The 18303-nt window shown below is 37.5% G+C and overlaps 1 protein-coding gene across 5 annotated transcripts in view; it reads left to right on the top strand.

The window, feature by feature from the left end:
- Positions 1-18303, top strand: part of setbp1 (SET binding protein 1) — a 101071-nt gene that overhangs the window by 32215 nt on the left and 50553 nt on the right. The gene's annotated exons all lie outside the window — the stretch shown is intronic.

Below are 18303 nucleotides of genomic sequence, written 5' to 3'. Positions count from 1 at the left end.
AGGACTGTTTAATGAGGCCTATAACTTATTGTCAAACGGTCACTGCAGTAAATCCAAAAGGGAAACATAATAAGAGTGGGTGTGTATCATCCTGTATTTTTATTTATACTATATACAAATATGTAGTATGCACATCTTTGTGTTTCTCTGTATAATATGTGATATTAACTGTATCTCTGTGATAATTCATATTCAGATTATTTGCTCACTATTAAGTGGAAAAATAGCGTTCTGTGGTAATTAATAACGTTTTCATAACAGAGGATGTTTTGTTGTAAATAGTTCAGTTAAAATGGAGGCAACACTGGTAGGCTTTACAGTATGCTGCTGTGAGATTGAACTTTTAAGGGATTTAAGGGATTTGGGTTTCTATAAAGTGTGATTAAAAGGGGCTTACGTTGGTTCACAGTGTTGCAAGAGTGTTAAGACATTCTGTGGTTTGATGTAGCACTGTAGAAATCAAACATCACTCATACAGTGGCCTCCAGCAACAATAATGAGGGAGAGGAGGGGGGTTGTTCTTGCTAGTGTGAAATCGGCAAATGGCTAAAAAGCCTTTTTCTGTGGCTGAACTCTGGTACCCTCTCACACTGAATACTTTCCCAAATTTTTGTATGTGACTAAAACATCAATTTCCAGCATGTACTGTTAGTTATATTCTCTGTGTGAACTGTATTTGTACCCTATACATTAATTTTAATGGGTGTTGTATCAAACTCCACCATCTAAATATCTAGTAGGGGCTACACTAAAAGTATTGAAGTCACACCCCCTCCAGCTACAGAAAAATCCACAGTAGGTTTTCCTTCATGACAAAAAAAATAATTAGCTGTGTTTTTTATATTTCACACCACTGAGAGGGGGCTTCTGTTTCAATAGCGACCTAGGCATGTGATAATGATATAAGGAAGTGGTATTGTTGGAGTAGGTTGCATGTTGTTTTCTATCTGCTCTAACGGCCCCAAATGAAGCCGTCTCATTTTGGTCTCATGCTTACTGAATGGCTGGCTGCAAGCTGTGCCTGCCTTTGTTGTGTGATCCATTGAGCCGGAAGGGGTTATTTTTTTGGGGGAGCTGTGGGGGAGAACGAGAGTGGTGGGCTTGGAAGCGATGGGTGAGGGGATGTGGCTTGTTTCAGTGTGATTTACCACCATCTAAACACCAGCTGTCCTCCTGCGTCTGTCTAGCAAAAGCCACTGTCTTACAGACCAGCAGGGTGAAAGCTGGTGGATATTTGCTTCATACAGGAGCAATGTGACGTTTCTGAACAGGAGTCACTCTTTGTGATTTTTTTTATTCAGTTTTTTTCACAGAAGGTGTTGTGTTTTTTTTTTAAGTCACATATTGTAGACATATGTTGAGCAAGCGAATGTACAACATATCAAATTTAGTAAAGCAAATGCTTCTGAACCAGAAGAGGGAACTATGTTTGTAAAGCAAAAATGACTTACAGTATATAATTAATTACCTGTAAATCTCCTTTTCCTCAAATTAATTGAACAAATAACACTTGTAACCATGACTTTCTTGCATTTTGTTATATATTTAATTTGGACTTGCAGTCTTGCTTATTAACTTTAAAGCACATTTAGTCATACATCATTTATAACACAAATATTAGACTTCTAGGTTAAACAATTGTCCATAATTTTACAGGACGGTAATCAGTAGTAAGATGACATTACTACAGCCAGCAGCCATATCACCCTGCAACTCACAACGGAACCCACTGAAGCTAAGCAGGTGTGAGCCTGGTCAGTACCTGGATGGGAGACCTCCTGGGAAAAACTAAGGTTGCTGCTGGAAGAGGTGCTAGTGGGGCCAGCAGGGGGTGCTCACCCTGCAGTCCATGTGGGTCCTAATGCCCCAGTATAGTGACTATACTGTAAAAAGGCGCCGTCCTTTGGATGAGACGTAAAACCGAGGTCCTGACTCTCTGTGGTCATTAAAAATCCCAGGGCGTTTCTTGAAAAGAAAATGTTCTGGCCACATTTCCCATTGGCCCTTACCAGTCATGGCCTCCTAATAATCCCCATCTATGAATTGGCTTCATTACTCTGCTCTCCTCCCCACTGATAGCTGAGGTGTGGTGAGCGTTCTGGCGCACTATGGCTGCCGTCACATCATCCAGGTGGATGGTGGTGGAGGGGAGTCCCCATTACCTGTAAAGCGCTTTGAGTGGAGTGTCCAGAAAAGCGCTATATAAGTGTAAGCAATTATTATAATGTAAGTAAAAATATTATTACAGGGTTTTTTTGAAAACTGAATTGATATCTTATATATTTATATATTATTATAGTATATTATCATAGTATATTTAACAACATTTGAAAACATTTGCTATTCAAAATACAATTCTAAGGCATTAATATGAGCATAATTAACACATTAATATAGGAGAGGGTGAAATAGAGTGTATGAAATGTGTTCAGATGAGTAAATTGTCTATTGAAATGAATATAATAATGCTCAAATGATCATCCACTAAATTGATGTACTGTACTACACATCGAAATGAGAATCTCACATACTGAAAGGGATACAGTATGTGATCAAATGATATACTCAGCTAGTGAATGAATGTCTTTTTTCAGTCAGTAAGTGCTTTACTGGCCATAGTGGTTCAGCACTTTTAAGCACATGGCTTTTCATGTCACTTCAAAATATGTTCATTATGGCATATTACGTACTCATCAGTTTTGGATTTAACAGCTTTTTTCAAGATAATTTTGCATTTATGCTGAAATATTGCTATTGGGGCAGCATGTTGGTGCAGTGGTTAGTATAGCTACCTCATAGTACATCCTGCCTTGAGCCAATTGCTTGCCAGGATAGGCTTTGGCTCCCCTGTGACCCTGTATTGGATAAATTGGTTAGAAATGGATGGAAAGAATTTTACTAGTACCGTATTTTCAGCAGGAAGTCCATCAAGTTTTGAAAGTCATTTTTCTTCAGGAATAATCTTAGTTTTTCTTTGGAAATAGTGTGACAGAGTCTGTAATGGAGAACATGGTTTACCCTTCCAGTTTTAGACACCTGGGAATGTTCCAGTTCTTCGTGACCTGACAAAAACATGTTCCATCTGTTTGGCAGTGGGTGAGTGCAAGTGTGTTATGTAGATACAACAGCTAAAGACCAATATAGTAGTATTTTTTATAGTATTGTTTGTATTATGACAATATAATGCAGTAATAATGTTATTGTAAGGCTCACTGGCCTCTGCTCCACCCAACTGTCACTCAGTGCCAGTTGCCTTGGACACCAATTAACAGGAGAGATCTTAACAGGAATTAACAGGATCACCTGGAGACTATTACGTCCTGTTGCAGTGGGTGATTTGAGGGGATATTTAAGGGCTGCTCAGACTCTGCTTTGGGCTCTGATGTAGAGTTTTGGATTCTGAGTGTCTATTCTGTTATCTAGCTTTCTCTTATGTATGTTGCTTTGTTTTCCTTTTGTTCTCTTGACCACGATTCCTGGATCTCCCCCTTGCTTTGATGTGTTTCCTGTGTATTGCCCGACTCTTGATCTTTTCACCAGTGCTACAGCTTCATACCTTGCCAGCAGATATATCACTCTGCAACTCACAACTGGCGACCCACTGAAGTGTAGCATTACAAAGAGTGAAGGTGTGAGCCTGGCCTGTACCTGGTTGGGAGACCTCCTGGGAAAGCTAGGTTTCTGCTAGAAGTGGTATTAGTGGGACCAATAGGGGGTGCTCACACTGCAGTCTGTGTGGGTCCTAATGCCCCAGTATAGTGACAGGAAAACTATACTATAAAAAGGTGTCGTCCTTTGAGACGTGATGGTCATTAAAAATCCCAGCTGTTTCACAAAAAGAGTGAATTGATGAAGCCAATTCATCTGTGAACTGCCTTCATCACTCTGTTCTCCCCATGATAGCTGATGTGTTGTGAATGTACTGGCAATTTTTGGCTGCCGCCGCATCATCCAGGTGGGGGCTACACATTAGTGTAGCCATAGGAGGGGAGTCCCCATTGCCTGTAATGCACTCTGAGTGGAGTGTCCAGAAAAGTGCTATTTAAATGTAAGGAATTTATACTGACCCCAGTGCTTTCGCATGTCTCCACCTCAGCGACGTGGCTGTGCAGTTTAGAAACGCTGCCTGCTACAGTATAGCACTACCCTGCCTGCGGCTTTGGGCCTCAGCCACTGTCAGCGCATTGCCCACAGTTTCCTTGGGTTTCATCGACTCTTGCTAGTCCCATTCAGCAGCGGGATTTTTAAGTGACATGGTATCTTTTTTTCACCGTTTTATTTGCACCATTATTTTATGTAATGGTGTTTATTTCATAACAGAATACCTCTCTTTAAAAATATTCAGTTATTGTGTCTTCACTAGTTGCCAGCTTTGCAAAACCTAGTTATTACCCTCTAATTATGGGATGCTAGCATTATTAATGGTAATTACTTAAAATATCATGATTGTGGTTATCTTACAGACTGTAAACATCTCTTCTTTTGGAAAAAAAACAACAAAGAAAGTACACAACAGCATACAACCAGACATATCCTATTCTAATGTTTGATTTATTAGTCTTCCTGCAATAATGTATATGTTTTAATACAAAGCCATTTTTTTTGCTAGAATGGAGGTGATTCCCTTTTGTTGGCTGCTCCCTTGCGATCTCACTTAGTGATTTTATCACGGAACATTTTTTTGTTCAACACCCTGCTCTATAAAATGTTCTGTTAGACATATTTCTGTCCTTTCAACCCTTCACCATTAGGCTGCCATAACACAATAATGAAGATGTTTCACTCCAGTTTAACTCACTGTTGCTTAAAAGCCAAAATGATAAGTGTATTACAAGTCACTAGTTTTTGCACTTTCTTTTTCGGAAGTGGTTCACTTTGGAAGTTCAGTGAAAAATCACTACACATTCTCCTGAATAAGACATTTGTGCATTTTTGTTATTTTCTTGTTCAGTCCTAAAGTTCTGTTTTTTTCACTTTCTAGAGAATTTTGGTTCCTCTTCTGGTGGTTTTAGCCTCATACCACAAGACCTAACTTCAGAAGAATGTTTTTGATTGTTTTGTCTGTATTTTATAAATGAAAGGAATGTCTTATTTTTTTTTAGAAAAATACTTTGAAATTAAACATTACCTTTTGGTTACATGACTTTTTGTCCTTTTACATATCCAAACTTAACTCTTGACAGTTAAGTTTCCTGCTCTTGTTAATAGAGCTAATTGTTTCCTCAATTCTGTGAGCTGATAGAACGTAAAACCACGTTTACCTCAAAATGGTTAGCCTGGATTTCTAAGCTCAGATGTTTGTGGACAGTCAAAATGTTAGTTTGATTTTGGTTTCAAGATGTTTTTTTACTATTTTGTTTGGATTTAGATGGGTTTTTTTAATGTCATGCCTTGGTTGGCCTTGTTTTGTTTTGCCATTTCTTATGTTTAAAACAAAACAGTTGCATTAAAATAAAGTGCATTTTTTAGATGAATATACGTATGTATTATGCGTTTTAGCGCTTGCAAAGATAAGTATTGAAAAATGTTTTTCTTTGTCCTTATGCACATGCACATTACAGCCCTGCTGTAATCTGTCCTTTATCAACCACAGCATTTTATGTCTGTCCTGTTTTGGGCTTTAGATTTCATTGTGTTGAGTAAGTCTTGTTTCTGGTCTGAAACCCCTCTTTTGTATTCCACCTGAAAACTGAACTGAGCCCAATTCCCTAGGTACCATCAGCTAGTGTACAATCTAGGCTCAAGGTGTTTGCTTACTATTCTTTTTACAAATGTTTTAATTTGTTATAGTGTGAAAAGGGATATATCAGTAATAGGGCAGTAATCATACAACCCAGGCAAGTGCTTTGCTCCATTTTTAAATTTTCTTAAATTCAACATTGTTATTTTCAAATATTTGCACATTTTTTCCCCCGCGTGTGAATTATTTTGAGAATGTTTTTAAGAAAATTAATAACAATACTCCGTAATGTCCTCAGCTGGCTGGCTGCAATAATATTTATTGCTTTTGCATTTGTGCTATGTTGAGGAACTCCAGTTAGCTACAACAAAGAGGTTTTCCTGTTCCAGGCATTTGACTAGATCTTAAATAGAAACTGCTAATAGGAATCAAATTATATTTTTTTCCTTACTGTAAGGTTGAGTGACTGTTCTAACTACACAGTGAGTCAGATGATGACCTTTAAAGGAGCCTCTCTTGAAGGTCAGAATTATAATACATGCTTATTATAGCTCAGTGCCTCTACACAATATCAATAAATTAATCAAGGTTTCTTATGTTTTGCTTCTGTGCTTTCTAGGAATTATGAGTAATGCCAGGTACGATTGGTCTGTTGTTGCCAAATGTATTATCTTTTTATCATGAAAAAGAGCTCAATGACACAACTTGTCATGTTCCACTTTTGCAGTGGAGTAGGAGTGATGACAACGTGGCTCTGCATTTTACCAGAAGCTGCTCAATGAGTCAGGGCTGACACTTTGTTTTTGGACACTTAACTTGTATTTCCTCAGCTTGAGTTGTTGTTGCACATCAGAGCTGTACTGCTTATTTTAGAGGATCAAGAGGAGAATGTTTTGAATAAGTATCAGATAATTCCCAGTTGTAAATTGCTCCATTACTTTGGAGTACTTTTATGATGGTTTGAGCAACAGGACAATGAATTGACATGACATAATGCATATCGAATAAAGAATGCATGTTGGTTTAGTGCCTTGCAAAAGCATTCACCACTTTCCAATGGTGTACCATCCATCTGTCTTTTTCTAACCACTTCATCCAATTAAGGGTTGTGGGGGAGCTGGAGCCTATACCAGCAAAGAACGGGTGCAAGGTAGGATACACCCTGGGCGGGACACCAGTGTATTGCAGGGCACAAACAGAGAAAATAAACAGACATTCACACCAGGGTCAAGTTTCCCAGAAGTCAGATAACCTACAAGTATGTTTTTGGACTGTGGGAGGAAACCAGAGGAAACCCACAAGAACACAGGGAGAATGTACAAATTCCATGCAGATAGCACACCAGATCTGGAACTGAACCCAAAGTTCCAGTGTTGTGAGTACATATAGCAGGCCTTACAGCTGCAGGTCTTATTGCATTAGCCTCTACCAATTTTTGCAGAGGAAAACACTGTGAAAACAGCAGAACAATGGAAAATAGCTTTTGACTTTGGCATGGACTGTATATATAGTAGTGACATCCAGTCTCTGCTGTTTTACTCCTGACAAGAGGACAGATAAGCAATTCATTCTTTGTCAACTAACTTATTTGGACCAGGTTGGTGCAATTTTTGCCCATTCTTTTTTGCAAAGTAAAAAGGCGTCGTTTTCCAAGTCTCTGCAGGTACCTCTTCTATTTTTAGTAAAGGTCTTCCAAACCTACAGATCATGAGATGGCCTCAGATCTTGCAAGCCACTATACTGTATGTCTTATGGCATATATTTTGGCATATATCTTACGACAAGCCAAGGGGAGATATTATGGGGAAATGGCGTATGATCCACGGTATTGTGTTTCAGATGAAAGAAAAAGGTTATGACATTAATTTCAGTGCAGGAGCTCCATGCATCTTCACATCACAGCCTGGTTATGTAAAGATATTGTAGCACTTTTTGGTGCTAAACCAGTGGATGACTTCCTGGCCATGAAGTGAAACTCTCAGTTTCCCATGTGGATTAAGCCAAGGGTGTAGTGCAGGGGTGCAGTTATTTGTATGCTGGTAAGGAAGGATTGGGTAGTTTGCGTCAGTGTCACTAGATGAAGGTGGCCATTCCTTCAAAGCTTTCCCTCCTAAATCTCCCATTGAGTAACGAAGATTGGCTTATTCGTGTTACCTTTATCTGTTGTTCTGTTGTTGGGCATTTCTAAACATTTCTCATCATAGTATGTTTTTGTGTGAACACGTAAAATCATTCAACCAGAAAGAGCTGGTGTAGATCAGAGGTTCTGCAGGTTTGTTCCAGCAGAGATCTTAATCACAGGCATGTTTCAGTGCTCCATTTGAGGGAAGCTAATGGATTTGTTTTGACCTCTAAAGAAGCGATTGGGATTTGTAAATGGTATCAATCTTGTACCGTTTTTTTGAGTTTCAGAACCCCCTACATTGAGGTGTGTTTGTTCAAATATAACCAATTTGGCTCTGTGGGGGTCATTGTCATTTTCACCTGTGTCCGTTCATCATAAATTGGATCACCTATTCATAGCAGGGCTACTAAACAGGTTTAGCAGAAAAGGTACACCTTAAGTAGAATTATTTTAAAACCAAGGACTGATTGCAGAAACAGGTAAATGACAGTCTACATAAATCAATTAAAGGCATCAGTTAACACCTAACATAAATCACAGGGACCCTGCCTATGTAAAAGAAAAGTTTATTTACAGATTCCAATAAGATTTAAGTTACTGAGTGTTGTGATAGATTAGACCTGACTCTTTGAAATATTAGGTGAGATTCTGATCTTCAATTGCTCAAAGTTTTTTTTTGTTTTTCTTATTACTTTTGCTTTATTTGTCCTTAAATCTCTTGTACCTGCAGCAAAGAGTAATTTCTCTTGCAGAGGTAATAAAGTTGTCATGGTCTGTTTCTTCCAGCACCATTGAGATGCATGTAAGTTTTAAGTGCAATTTGGAGAGTAATAAACATAGTTTTAGCAGGAATGCTTCTGATGAGAGAGATAGTGCCACTGTGTCTGTCTATGTGCGGTTCACTATTTCAAAGTGGAATGTCGTGATTGGGAATGCAGAATCTCAGGTTATAAATCACTGCAAACTATCCAGCTTGGTATTACCCAGATCCCAAGAGTACTAACTCTTACATATAAAAGGGCCTTAGAGTAAGCATAGAACACCAATCACTAAATGTTTACAAAGTAATGTAGTCTATACTTATTTATAGCAGAAAAAAATCTTTTTAAGTGTGTTTATGGAATGATCTCTTTCAAGTTTTTACTTAAGCTTAAAGATATGTGTTGATTTCTATGCAAAGAATTTGGATAATTGTGACACTTAAAAGAAAGCATGGACAATTTAGAGCAGATCATTGAAAGGTTACAGGTTGTATTGATATAATATTTTCAAACATGTCAGCTTAAAAACATTTATTTTAAAGGATTGAGGAAGGTGGTTTCAGGTAACTGTTGTCAAAACAATACCTGAAGTGATATTTTAATTACTGGCATGAGTTTATGACACAAAGGTATTGTTAGTTCATTGGTGGTAATTTGGGGTTGTCATTGTTTATTTTTTTTTTACCTGAGTGTGCTAAACGAAATCACTTGTTTGCTTCAGGATCCAGTTAACACTGCACAGATGTCAAATTACTGTTTTGCTACAAGAGAAATGTTTGAAGAATGTGGGTGGGTAAGGCATTTGGAATGTCTAGAAATGGGTGTGTCTGAAGACTAGGCAGAGGAGAGAAGGGTGATCTTAAATCTCTCTTAAATCTGTTTCCTCTTACACAGATGTAGTTAAGATTAACTAGGACTGAGTTGTTAACTTTCCCTTTTGCATCGTTCCAGACTGAATGCAGTAAAGAAATAATTACATTGATTATTTTGTGATAATAGCCTCTCTACTTATAATGGAAAAAATACAACTGTGTATTATTCCTTTCATTATTGAAATAATAGCAGTAATTTCATCTCAGTAAAGACTGAAATTGTGGTCTGGTAGTCAGCCAGGCTACATTTTCTGTACTTAGAGGCATGCTTTCGGTTGATGTTTTTCAATATTATTTATCTGTGGTAGGTGGTTTGCTGTAACTTGCTCCAAGTCCTGTCCATTCCTCAAGCTTGTTGAGATTTCCTTTTGATAGGTCTCAGAAATATATATTACAGAAGAAAAAATACCTTTTAAAATGGCATGTACTATCATATCAAACATTCACAAACACAGAAACATCAAACACTGCTTTGTATCAGCAGTCTAGTAGTGTATTTTAAACCTCTACAATTATCCTTGTTTCTGTGGCTGTCATGCCATTGTAAGAATACAGACAAGCAATGCTGCTTATTTTTGGTATTGCATTGAGTATAGAAAAACACTATCTTAACATTTCTACAAGTTTTATTCAACTTTGACTGGCAGCTTGACTTGAGCTTTTAGTAAAGAAAAATAAATACACATTCTGTAGTAATGCAAATAAATGGGTTTTGCAAATTATGCTGGCAGAAATGAGATGGGAGCAGTTAAGCAGTTATATATAAAAGCCTATTACTTATTACTTAATTGCAAAATAATGAAATTGATGGGTGGGTGTCTTGTTTCCCCACACAAAACATATAACATTGGGAACACAGTCTCTCCAGTTTATTTCCTACCAGCCAGCACTGTTGCAGTGGAAGGAAGTCAAGGAGCTAGCATTGTATGTATGTCCATTGTATGACAAGTCATTATGGATTGTTAGTTATTCTCTGTAAACTGGAAACTGCTGTTACTATTTTTTTTACTGTTTTCACATAATGAGGAAGTAAACTTGGGGATTAAAAAGGTGAGTTTAGTATGTCTCATTACAAACAGGTAAATCAAACAGTGTTGCTGAACCTACATACTGTAGTATTAAATAGCCAAATACCACACTCTGCAAACATACTTCAACTATTTTTAAACATGGACTCTGACTTATCAGCTGGCTGGCATTTCATCCTGTTCTTCATTGTACCTTACTTATGTCATGCTTTCAGTTTCTGCCCTAATGACTACAAGATCAACAAAATAACAAATAGCTTTATTTAGTGTTTTTTTTTTCATTAATATATTGCCATAGGCTGCAGTTGAGCACTGTGACATGCACAGGACATAAGAATGGTTATAAACAAGTGAAGGTCATTCCACCTACAGTATCTTGCCTGTTTGGTAATTAGTAGTTAATTAATCCAAGGATCTCATCCTGAAATTGGGGCAACAGCTTCAACGGGTAGCTTTTTCCACACTCCCGAGTGTGAATTGTCCAGGAAATGTTCTTTATTAGAAAAATGTCAGTGATTATTTATTGTGAGGTAGTGTTTTTGATGAACAAGGACTTGCAGGGATTGAAACTTACAAAAGCAATATGCTGAAATGCTTATGGAGTAGTGAGACTGCAGTACACAGATTTTTTAAAACCTCACCTTAATAATCTGAAACTACACTTTAAATTGGCAGTTTTAAGTTTTGTTTTCACTTGCAAAATTGATTAGACAAGTGTTTGGTACTGGCACAGTTAAGATGTTCCTAATTTAGATATGGTATGGATGGTAGAGTCTAGAGGTTCAGAAGTAGTCTTGCAACTTATTGACTCTTGTCAAATCCATATATTCCATTGGAGAAAAGTGAAGACACTTATCTAAATAAAGCCTTTGAATCAAAGAATGGGACTGGTTTCTCAAACAATCTTTTTTATATACTATAAAGGTCTATTGTGTGTTTTGTCCACAATTTGAAAAGCCTAAATCAATTATGCCTTAACTGCTAGGAAGAACAATCACGGGAAACCTGAAGAGGAATGTGTCTGTCATGATCCTCTTTTGAAGTCCATAATCTTTTAACGTTGACCAGAGAATCATTCCAGATGAATTGGAGGCTGCTTTTTAAAGACTCTGGATTTTCCCTGTGTGGTACGGGATGCAGAGGGTCACTAGTGTAGCAAACAGGGAATCAACCCACACCAACTGGAGTATAAAAGCCAATGCAGTCATCTGTGTGGTTTCCAGCTAAGATTGTGGACTGGATTGCGTGACAGGCACTCAGGCCATCACTATCCAGATCACATATCTCCCTGCACACTGCTGTGCACCCTGTTTGTTAGCTGTACTGCTGAGGCCCCCTGACCTAGGAATTTTTCCTAGACATTTCTGACATGCTCACCCTATCATTTAAAAAGCAGCCCTTTGCCTGCTTACATACTTATTCGCTTTAGATCTGATGATAGAATGTGGAAAATAATATTGCAGTGGCATCTCAGGTCTTTATTGAAGTGCGACCTTCTCTTTCCCATTGAAAGCTGTTACTCTAATGTCATAGTAAGCAGCTCTTCTGAGCACATATGCCATTCTTTATGAGACCTCAGTTGGTGAAGGACATTTTTTGCAGTCTTCATACCACTGTGTATGATATCACAGTTTCATTTTGTTTGTTCCGTGAAGGAGATGGCTTTCTCAAAGAGTCGGCAGCCATTAAACCTGAAATTTCCTATTTTTGATGTTCAGTGTGTGGATTCTTACAGAAAAAATTCATTTGTCAGTACAGACATTGAGAGTACAGTCTTTCAGTTAAGTTTGATAATGTCGGGAGCTAGACAATGACTTTCTGTCCTGTATTTTTAAAATGTATTTGGAAATACAAAAGAGCAACATGTAAACAGCCACGCTGTGTTCTGTCCCAGAAACTTAGTAATAGCTTTCCGTTTTGTTTCTGTTTCATTCATGAGCTAGTTCCGCATTATCTTAATGAACGGTCTTAACTAAAGTAATATTCTGGTTTAGCTGACTGTAGAGTAGAATAGAACATGTTTTTTAAGCTTCTTCTTAAGCTCCACAAGGACTGTTAATCAATGAAGGTTTCTTAATGGAGATCCTCTGTTGTGGATGATGGCTGTAGAAGTGGTATTATTAATAACCACACATTACCCTGCGGTAAGTTCTCAGCTGGTCAGTGTAGAAGTACAAATGAAAAGAAGGGCCTCCAGTGTGTTTTGTGGTTAGTTTATATGAGTCTGTGAAACCTCCCTTTCAAACCAGGGACAGAGAAGAATGGAGAATGTTTATGGCATAATATAAAATTAGAGGCTGTTGAACCGATGTCCAGTCTATCTGACTGTTTGGAACTTGTTATATGTTGTTTAGTTTTAAGTACAAAGATACGTTTATGTAAGTTTCTCACTGTAATTTATGAGTGCATTTATTTAAAATATTATATCTTTGATAGTAATTGTGAAATAACATAATTAATGTAGTTTTTATCTTTTTTGATCCAGATTATTATTTTCTTGTTATTTTATCTTGTTATTATGTTATTTTCTAGGATTTCTAACATATTCAATTAAAGGATGTACTATTGAATATTAGTAATATAAGTATTAATGTAAGTACAACTATAACTATGTACTGTATAACCTATTGTTAGTATCTCCATGTTGTTCAAGAAAGCTGACATAGTAATTTAACAGAGATGCCATGGGTGGGGGGAAAAAAGGTTTGTTTCTGCTTCATAATTCAGGCTATATCACTTGTGTATATTTTGTTTGAAACTACAGAAAATGAAAACTCGAAGACGGTAAAGTTGAGGTTGACTATATATGTCCTATTTGTCTGTAGTGCCAGGGGGCTGTTGGCATATTGACTTTCACTAGATCTCACTTAAGTGCAATTGAGTTTGTCAGTGAAACGTGATCAGGTCAATCAGCTGTCACTCGAAGATGTTCCTGTCACCGCCGCTGAGATGTCAGCAGGCCCAGATCGTTTTTCAGATAAGCCTTTCCTCAGAACACCAATTGAAAAGCAAGTAATTAATAGTGGCAGACACAGGGCTCTCCATTTACACTCTGATCAAAGGAAGATGTAAAGAAGACCGAGAGGGCGGTGACTTTTACCAAAATGAAAGGTGCGGGTCGATGAAGGTAGTCATTTTTAATATGACAGAGGAGGAAGGAAGGAGTACTCTGTTGTTTTGTCGGAGCTTGTTTTATTTTTAAATTAAACATGTATAACCTTTGCCTTTCATCAGCAGTATAATGTTTTCTGGGTTTCTAAAAAGCAGTAGTAGAGATGTGTCAAAGCTTTTGCAGTTCTGCATATTACACCTCAATAACTTGAGATTCTTGGTTAGAGGTGCCGTTGTGAATTGCTGCAGTCGTTTTCACATAATGACTGCTACGGTGTATGTACAAAATTTTGCTTGTAAGGGTGATGTCTGTGGGAAAAAAATAGTAGTAGCTCTGCTGGTGTCAAGTTTGTGAGAGATGCTTTCTGTGAATGGAGTCTGTGAATAAGCAACCAGAGTAGAGATATGAGCTACAGATGTGGATACACTCTGTAAAAAAAAAATGGTCTATTCCAACTTGTAAGTGCCAACTGATACGTAAAGTACACCATGTGGGTGCTCAGGCTGAGGGAAAACCCACTCCTCTCTCATCTGTAAAAGGTAGCAACCGGCAGATTTCTGTATGACTGTTACAAATGACTATTAAAAGGATCTTTCATCACATTCATGTTTGTGGCTTTTACATTGAAAGAGTTAAAAGAACAAGGAATCTGCAAAGTTGGATGCCTTTAAAACTGAAACTGTCTTGTTTGGCAGCTTTCTAGCATAAAACCCATTTTCTTGTTTAATGCAGCCTAATTTAATTGTTTTGAAAGGTATTTGGAACATGACACGTTCATTAGTATACACACTTGTGCAACACCAAAGGTGTCTGAATTTTGGCATGCTGGGGTGTAGACGTCAGTTTTGAAGTGTTTGAAACTATTCCAAAACAACCCCAGGGGGCAACTTTTTTTGCTTGAACATTTTCATGGTTGGTGAAACTGTCATAAAGGTCTCTTCCCGTGTGTGCAAATTTGTTACAACAAAAACAATTAAACAAAACGTAAGATAGCATATATGTGGATACATAAATAAGTGTTCTGATGGAAAGTACAGCCAATATTGTAGATCTGCAAATGTGTCTAAAATGTACTTTATCTTGGGCAAAGTGGAAAATGATAAGATTGGCCTGGTTTCCACACGCTCAGTGTTTCCTCAGGAGTTAATATAACACTGCTGATCAACAACTTATAGCTGTTATATAAAGAAAGTGCTTATATAAACAGTCTAAAAGTATAAGTTTTGGAGGGAAATAAATACTGTATAGCCAAAAATTGGAATCAGTGGTGGAATTTTTGAAAGAGCCTCACTGATCCACTGACCGTTCTCTCTGACCACACACAGAAATAAATGTTCTGTTATCTGAACGATTCCGCAAGGGAACGGCTCAGACTGTCCTTGCAAATCCTTGAATTGCTGGCAGGATTAGAGAGACTGAAACCTTTTACACTGCAGTGTGAGTGCCACAGACTTTGTGGAATGCTTCTTTGCCGTGACCTTTCACCCACACTGTGGTGAATGCAGAGCTGCCCGTTCTGTGGAGGGGAGGGGGACCTGTCATGTGCCCAGGTGAAAACAAAAGCTGCCAGTTAAATTCAGAAACCGAAAAGGAGAGTGCGAATCATTTCACTGCCATCACCAGAGTCGTTTTTTTAAGGAAGTCTTTGTTTAAATGTGATCAAACATATTCGCCTTTTCATATTTATTCCTTTAAAATAAACATACTGTACAGTACATAGTACTTGTAGACAACAGCTGCGGAATGTTCAGTGACAGCAAAATATATTTTTAGTGAGTATCAAGGCGTATATGATTTTTGGTTTTGCCACTTTTTTTATACAAAATCCTACACAAAAATATGTTTTACTGCTGAAGGGGGTTTTCTGTCCTAGCTCTGCTCTTTTACAACTCAGACTATTAATGATTTTTGTCTCATACAGCACTACCCTGTTATAATGTGACCATTATAGTGTGGGATCAGTTATGGTTGTGGCTCTGTTTTTACTGAAAATGCCAGTTTTACTAAAATGTTTTAGTTAAACAGATGAAGTATGACAGACAGCAGAAACTGAAATACTTTCTCTGCTAAAATGAAACTACAGTAGGTGAGGTGCGATTAAAAATGAAATTCGAGCATCATCAACCCCGGTGTCCTGGCCAAATTTCCCATTGCCCCTTACCAATCATAATAATCCCCCTCTATGAATTGGCTACATCACTCTGCTCTCCTCATGTGTGGTGAGCGTTCTGGCACACTATGGCTGCCGTCGCATCATCCAGGTGGATGCTGCACATTGGTGGTGGTGGAGGGGTGTCCCCATTACTTGTAAAGCGCTTTGAGTGGAATGTCCAGAAAAGCGCTATATAAGTGTAAGCAATTATTATTATTATTATTATTATTATTATTATTATCATCATGTTGAAAACATATAATGTCACAAAAGTCTACATGGTGTGGATGTTCTAGATTCCTGCTTTGTTTGGATTTCATTGTAATCTGCTCTGAATTTATCTAAATACAAACAGTGACTGTTTGACTTTACTTTATTTTCTGTCCCACCATGAACATGAAGGATATAAGAACTTTTTAGTGCTGTATCCAGCTTGACATGTGTTATTTTTGAATACATAAGTTGAGAGTACAATAAAAGTTACCTTCCGTAAGGCTTGACCGGTTGTTTAAGACAAATTCTGTTAATAATCTGAAAGATCAATAATTAATCCCATTGTAAAAAAACCACAACAAACCTGTGATTTCTGGTTCACTCTGTCTCGGCATAGAAGGGTCTTAAAACGTTCAAGTTTTTTTTAGCGCTTAATATTAATTGTTCAGTGCCAACAGCCCTGTTATACTGACGTCCTTTGAGGTGATATGCAGGTGATTTCTATGACCCTGCTCTCCTAAGTACTCTGGAGTCTAAGATCAATATCAAGGAAGAGTAAAACCAGCTATTTTTGAGCTAAGTGCACTGCCACACAAAGGCACTATTGTTTAGTTACTAAGGGGGGAAACCAAGGGTTCCCTTTTATTAGTTTAAGCCATCCTCCAGTGGCTCTCTGCATTCTTTCAGTTAAAGTTTAAGAGAGAGCCCTCTAAATGTGTTTACATATGACCATATTGTCATAATGGCAAGAACGAGGCTGATCATGTCCCATAACGCAGCAGAGCACTGATACTGTGTCATCCCCCATTATGTTGAATAGCAGAAGGATTTTACAATAAGGAAAGTCCTATGTTTTTGCATAATGGTTTTACTTTTTAAAAGGATTATAGGATTTATCATCTTTAACTAACTTCATGAGAGGCATATCTTGTTAGTAACGGTTCTGTCGTGTTTTGTGCCTTTAAAAGAAATGTTGGTCTGAACATGATTATTTGCATATAGCTAACACATGTTTGATGTGAAAAGTATAGGGAGAGCTATCCTGCTAATTTCGAAAAAATCAAGGAGAGAAAGGTTTTAAAATAAATCAGGTAAAGTATCATAAAGGGATGGTTATAGTGGGGAAGGTACCTGTAAATGAATAGGCAGTTGAGAGATAGCTATTATACATTTAATATCAGTACTACATTAGTATTTGTTTCTTAAAGTACAAACAATTTTAAAAGAATATCAAACTAGTATGAAAGATTGATTTTCCTCTTGTACCCTTCTGCCTTCCTTTCTTTCCTGCTTGGGTTTCTTTTTCCTTGTAAAACACAGCACTGTATCCCACGCCAAGCCATCTCTGTAGCTTGGAGCAATTTTATTGACTGACTAATATTGACTTCAGCTGCGTCAGGAGCTAAATATAAGCAGTGAGGTAACAAACTCCAGGCACAGTTTATCCCTAGGACAAGATGTTCAGACAAAGCGACATGTTCTTTCCTGATATTGGGTTGAGTTTGGTGGGAGTTCTTTACGCTTCACATCAGAAACCCATGGGTTCATTGTTCTTTTTAATATTTAATGTCTCCTGTTGTTTTACACAGGGTGCTGTACTTTTCACAAGCTATATTATAAATGAAGAAAATGTCTCACCCATTGACATAAAAATAGCTTTTAAATTTAGTTGGGTATCCATCAGCTAAAATCAGTCACAAGTCTGTCAAAACAATGGATCCAAACACTGTTGACTGTTTGCTTATTTGCAGAGATTCTGGGGAAATCTTGGTACATTATAGGAGTTGCTGTTACAGAACCTTTTACTTTCTGTAGTACTCGTTAATGTAATCTGGCATGTTTTCACCACACTTGTCTACAAGATTACAGAGGTTCCTCAATTGGCAGGGGTCTGTGGTCAGAAGCTGGTAAATATATACAATAGATGAATAGTACCTCTTTTCTGGAGAAGTGTAATCTTTGCCCTGTTTTTACAGTTGATTGTAGTTTGTTTCAGTGCTGAAGTCAAGAGAACAGAAATTAAATGGTTAGTTTTTAATATTATTTCTTTTACCTAGTCAAGTAACATATTTTTTTTAAGAAATCAAGACAGCACAGTTTTTTTTCTAGAATATAACATGTTCTACTTATAACAGATTCATTTTAAGCTTTCATTGAGATATTCCAGATATTTCCTTATTCCTGATATGAGCTGCAGTTCATGAGATTTCACACTTACTCCATGCACATGAGTTTTCTCCTTTGCAGTCATGGAAAGATGGTTTCTATAGCAACCGATTTTCTTCCAACTAATTTTGACAGAACTAAAGGGGATAAAAGAGACAGCTTCTACTAAATGGGCAGTTTCTCATATGTTTTCT

This window comes from Lepisosteus platostomus, chromosome 4 (genome assembly GCF_059453375.1).
Source record: "Lepisosteus platostomus isolate fLepPlt1 chromosome 4, fLepPlt1.hap1, whole genome shotgun sequence".
NCBI classification, from domain to species: domain Eukaryota; kingdom Metazoa; phylum Chordata; class Actinopteri; order Semionotiformes; family Lepisosteidae; genus Lepisosteus; species Lepisosteus platostomus.
This window is presented reverse-complemented; position numbering and strand designations above follow the sequence as displayed.